Source organism: Notamacropus eugenii, chromosome X (genome assembly GCF_028372415.1).
Source record: "Notamacropus eugenii isolate mMacEug1 chromosome X, mMacEug1.pri_v2, whole genome shotgun sequence".
NCBI classification, from domain to species: Eukaryota; Metazoa; Chordata; class Mammalia; order Diprotodontia; family Macropodidae; genus Notamacropus; species Notamacropus eugenii.
Genome location: NC_092879.1, coordinates 19,550,915 through 19,557,282, shown reverse-complemented (window position 1 = coordinate 19,557,282; position 6,368 = coordinate 19,550,915).

The window sequence follows — 6,368 nt, the reverse complement described above, 5'->3', positions numbered from 1 at the left end:
CTCACTCCCTTCCCTAACAAGTACTCTTCAATCCTGTGACACAGGCATCCTGGCAGTTCCACCAGGAAGACACTCCATCCCTCTGCTCTGGACATTCTCTTGGGATGCACCCCATGCCTGGAACCTTCTCCCTCTTCCACTTCGACCAATAACCTCCCTGGCTTCCTTTAAGTTCCAGCTAACACCCCACCTTCTACAGGAAGCCTTCCCCAAGCCCTCCTTAATTACAGTGCCTTTCCTCCATTAATTATTTCCTATTTATCCCATATATAGCTTATCTGTACCTATTTGTTTGAATATATCTCCCCAATTAGATTGTCCCTTGAGGACAGGGACTGTCTTTTGCCTCTTTTGTATCCTCAGTATGTAGAAAACTGGTATTTACCAGATATTTATTGATTGATTGCTTCAAATCAGCTCAATGATGTCTCCATTCCTATATAGACTTATCTTATATCAGAGGACTTTTGATAAGATGGAGAAAATACCAGATTACTTTGATGTTGATGACTGAGTCTATATTTCTATTTACACTGAAGGAATTCATTACTTATTTCACTTCATAAATCAAGGATTTCATTCCTCTTTGTTCTCATCAGGAAGGAGCTGCCACATGAGCAAAAATCCAGAAGTACAGTTAGCAATGAGTTAGAGTGTAATGCTAAGATCTGGACCCAAAATGAAAGACTAAAAATTTAATACCTGCCTTGGTATCATTTTTGTTCACTGCACGTCACCAAAAGAATGTGCAATATAATATTCTTCACTATCTTTCTGGATCACTATATTTCATCCAAATATTGTACTATACTATTCTTCAAGGTTATTTTTGACTAGACCTCACCAAAAGGCAGAATAAAAAAGGAAGACATAATAGATGGGGGGAAAAAAGAAGGAGATAGGAGAGATGGACCACTAAATCATTGCTAAATCTTTGTTACGTAATGTCATGACCCCTGAGGATACAGATACAAGCAAGAAAATCCCAGGCCTCAAAGAGCTTATATCCCAGCTGGGAAAGACAACACATAAAGGGGATCTTGAAAGAGGGGGAAGGGAACATGGTTTAGGGCTATTGACTGGGATGTGAGGTGGAGGCTTCGTTCCAGGCAAGATAACATTATGGCAATAGTCCAAGTATAAAGAGATGGTTGTAGAAGTTGAGAGAATGAGATGGATGCAAAAGTTATTGTGGAATTAGTAATGACAAAATTTGGCAGTTGATTGGATTTGGGACTAAGGGAGAGAGTATCTTGAGATAGTTGCATAGAAAACAGAGGATATTTGAATTCTTACATATAAATGGGAATTAGAAAGGAGCAGGGGGCCTGGTTTAGACATGGTGGCCGCTATACCATTCAAAATAACTACAAAATACACACAATATTTGGGCATCAATCTACTGAAGCACAGAAAACACTTGTTTAAAAGGTCCAGAATATCAAGGAAATTAATGAAAAGAAATGCTAGGGAAGGTGACCTAGCCATACCAGATCTTAAATTGTATTACAAAGCAGCAATCATCAAAACTACTTGGTACTGGTTAAGAAATAGAGGGAATAGGTTAGGTACACAAGACACAGTAGTCAGTGATCATAGCAATCTACTATTTGATAAACCCAAAGACCCCAGCTTCTGGGATAAGAACTCACAATTTGACAAAAACTACTGGGAAAACTGGAAAATAATATGTCACAGACTGCCACCGTATATCAAAATAAAGTCCAAATGGGTGCACAATTTAGATACAAAGGCTGATACTATAAACAAATTAGGGGAGCAAGGAATAGTTTATCTGTCAAATTTGTAGAGAATGGAGGAAAATATGACCAAACAAGAGATAGAGAACATTATGAAATGCAAAATGGATAATTTTGATTACATTAAATTGAAAAGGTTTTGCACAAACAAAGCCAATGCAACCAAGATTAGGAGAGAAGCAGAAAACTGGGAAGGAATTTTTACAACTAGTATCTCTGATAATGGACTCATTTCTAAAATATATAGAGAACTGAGTCAAATTTACAAGAATACAAGTCATTCCCCAATTGATAAACTGTCAAAGGATATGAACAGGCAGTTTTCAGAGGAAGAAATTAAAGCTATCTATAGTCATATGAAAAATGCTCTAAAACACTATTGATTAGAGAGATGCAAATGAAAACTACTCTGAAGTACCACATCATACCTATCAGATTGGCTAACATGACAAAACAAGAAAATGATAAATGTTGGAGAAGGTGTGGGAAAGTTGGAACACTAATGCATTGTTGGTGGAGCTGTGAGCTGATCCAACCATTCTGGAGAGCAATTTGGAACTGTGCCCAAAGGGCTATAAAAATGTGCATACTCTATACTGCTTCTAGGGCTATATTCCAAAAATCATAAAAATGAGAAAAGGATCCACATGCACAAAAATACGTATGACACCTCTTTTTGTAGTGGCCAAGAACTGGAAATTGAGGGGATGCCCATCAGCTGGAGAATGACTGAACAAGTTGTGGTATATGAATGTAATGGAATACTATTGTGCTATAAGAAATGATGAACAGGCAGACTTCAGAAAAACCTGGAAAGATTTATATGAACTGATGCTGAGTGAAATGAGCAGAACCAGGAGAATATTGTACACAGTAAAAGGCACAGTGTGTGATGACTGATTTTGATAGATTTAGCCCTTCTCAGTAATGCAAGGACCTAAAACAATTCCAAAGGACTCATGAATGGAAAATGCCATCTACATCCAGAGAAAGAACTATAGAATCAGAATGCAGAGCGAAGCAGACTATTTTTTTTTGTTTTATTTTGTTTTTCTTTCCCATGGTTTCTCCCATTCATTATAATTCTTCTATGTGATATAACTAATGGGAAAATGTATTTAATAGGAATGTATGTGTAGAGATTGCATGCTGTCTTGGGGAGGGAGTGGGGAGAAAATCTAAAACTCATGGAAGTGAATGTTGAAAATTAAAAATAAATTAATAGACTGAAAAAATTTAAAAAAGAAAACACTTGTATAGAATCAATTACAAACAGTTCCTTAAGGATATTAAAAAAAAAAAAAACAACACAACAATTTAATTACCTGAAGGAATATTCAGTAAGCAGAAGCAAGCTATGTCAATATAACAAAAATGACAATATTACCAAAGTTGATTTACAATTTTAATGTTATACCAACCAAACTCTCAAAGGGATACTATATGGAACTCTACAAAATAATAACCAAATTTTGGGGGGAAAGAAAAGATATAGAATTCAAAGGAAATGATTAAAAAAAACAGGAAAGGAGAATAACACTTCTAGACCCTAAAATGCATTAGAAAGCAGTAGTCTTCAAAATTTATTGCTACTGCTTAAAAAAATAGAGAAAGGGAACAATGGAAGAGACTAGGCAAGGGAGAACCAGAAAAAAATGAAATCCAATAATAACTCCTGTGTCTAATAAAGCTGAATATGTTAATTACTTAGGAAGGGACTTCCTATCAACTGAAATAATTGCTCTTCAACTAAAAATGATCTTGGAATTTCCTTTGCTTCTTTTTAACCACTTTTTATGTAGGTTTAGCAGCCTCTACTTATGTCCTCTTCCAATGGCGTGCGCACGTCTGTGTGTGTGTGTGTGAGAGTTGATGATGAGCTGAGCTAAGCTTTGGGAGGTTCATCACCAGATTGACCACTATGAAATAGATTTCTTGGAGCAAAGCAAGTTACGAGAATGGGTCTCCTATGACCCACTGGATGGAATGACCACATGGGAGAAAGTGGCTATCTTCTGAAGTCTAGAGGTATATAGTGACGCTCAAGTTGATCTACCAGAAAATTATCATACTAGGGAAGGAGGCCGAGTTGCAGAGAGGGGCAATGATTTAGGGTACATAGATAGTAAGTGATTGAGCTCAGATTTGAACTTAGATTTGCTCACTCTAAACCCAGTATTTGTATTTTTTTTTGTCTTAGATCTAATTAAACAGTCTTCTTCTTGAGGGCAGGAACCCTATTTTCAGATTTGAACTTCCCCAGCTTCTGCCTGCATTGGCCCCCAGCTTTGTGTCTTCCACCAAGCTTAAGAAATGGCTGTTCTAGGTAACCCTCTGTTGGATCTGTTGCTGAGGGGATTCCCATCCAGATTCGGGGGGGCCCGTTGACCTCTGGGGTACCTTCCAACTCTGACTAGCTGGGACTCACCTAGAAGGGAACTCCATCTTCTGACACAGATTCTCACCCCTGCACACAAACCTTCATGCCCAGGTAGCCAACCTTTACCATCTTTTATGCAATAGATACTACCCCTCCCCCCACCATCAGGCCCACACTCAGAGCTCTTCCCTCACCATGGCTTGTGCCTTGTTGGCACAGGCTTCAGGAACCCAGGCTCAGCTCCCTGTCCTGAGAAGAAAGAGTCATGGCCCTCATCTGCAGGGGGGAGTCTGCTGAACCACAGCATGTCCACTGGGCAGTAGAAGGGACCCTGAAAGTAAGTGACATTGCTGGAACAGCCAAGAAATGCTACACATTGCGGGGGGCAGGGGGGGGGGGGAGAATGGATACATGAAAAACAGATAATCTGGGCTAAGAGAAATTGTCACAATTATGTGACCTAAAACAGGAATAATGCAGGCATTCTCTACCTTACAGAAGTTTGATGTGGAAAAAGCCTTTTGTCCACTTCAGAGAGTTACAGAAATACTAGTTGTTCTATCATTATCACTGTCATCACAAAAAATCTCCATCCTGAAAATAGGAGAGAAAAAAGAGAGAGGGAATTAAGAGGAAGCCTGTGCAAGGACCATGAATGGCCAAAAAGTGGGTATCCTAAGTATGACAAAAGCCAGGGAACACGAAAGGAAGGATAGCCTTCCTTGTGTCATATCAGCTTTTAAATACTCAGGTTGAAAATGTCATTGATAAACCAGGTTTGCTTAAGAATGGCTCCTGAATTCAGGACAAGGAAGGTATAATTAATTCATTTTTAATGTCCTAACAGGGAACTGAAAGGCAACATAGAGTAGTGGAGAGAGAGCCAGCCTTGAAAACAAGGTCTAATTCAGTCCTCCTCTTGCCCCACATTGGTTCTGTGAGCCCCTGCTCTGGGGTGCAGGTGTCGACCTGTATTGGTATAAGGAGTTTCCTGTGGCAATGGACTCCCCAATCCATACCCCATTCACTAACATACAGTGACATCATCTAATACAATAAAGTCACATTGAAATCTTGCCTTTTGAAGGGGCCCATGAATGGGAATAACCATGGTAACCAAGGATCTCTGAGACTTTCCAAGTTCATTTGGGCTAGTTAAATCAGTGATTCTAAGGAACATGTTTTCACACTGAATTGTTCTAATTATAAACTCTACTGAATAACATACAAACCACAATTCAGAGGTGCTCCCAGGAAGTCCACCTTGTCCAGATGAGGCTGTGCTACCAGATAGTCCGCAGGCATCAGTGGGAGTGGAGTTTTATACTGGGGTAGACAAAGGGAGCTGGAGCCTCTTACAACCAATATAAAATAAGAGGACCTCAGGTACCTTGGAATACTCCAATCATGAGGAGGTGAGAGAAAGCTGAGGAAAGTCTAGGTGAGGGAGCTCCTTTGGAGTGCATTGCTCTCCAAGTGCTTAAGGAGGGCTTACTGAATTGAATGCAGAGTTCCAGGCTGCAGGACAGGAGAGTGATCCATCACTGTGGCTACATGTATCCCAATATCCCCCTTCTTGTTCAGAGTGAGCAGGGCCAATAGATCCAGAGAGCAATTAGTATACTACAGAGAACAATAAGATAATTGAGAGACAAGCTACTAAGGCTTTGAAAAGTTACGCATTGGAGAAGATGGCAATTCTATTCTCCTTTAAATACATGTGAAAATGTCATAGATTTTAAACCTGACAAAGTTACTAGAGTTTGGAGAAGAGTCCTGCCCCACCCCCACCCCCAATTTGGTGAAAATTCTGTACTCAGTCACTTTTACAGGTAGCTGAGTTTAAGTGAGTTTTGGGAGTATCCAAGAAGATAATGAGCACATGTGTTGCTACATTTCTTACTTTGAAAAACAAACTAAAGACCCTTCCCACGCCCATTGGGCCAGATGCCCACTACATTCCCAACCCTTCAGTGCTGTCTTTCCCTTTCAACGTTTTAATTGCCTGTATAAAAATTTTTTAAATTGTCTTTTAAGAAATGATGAATTCTAGGATATAGCCAACACCAGATAAGGTTTATAGTAAATGCCCTCTGTTCAATGCCTGCAAGTATTCCTAGCCAGAGAAGAAATGATCAATTCACAGAACAAGCTATCTTTTGCCAGAATAAGGAATCTACACAGACTGTAAATTTTTCCAAATGCTTCTCTCTGAGAACTGGCCAAGA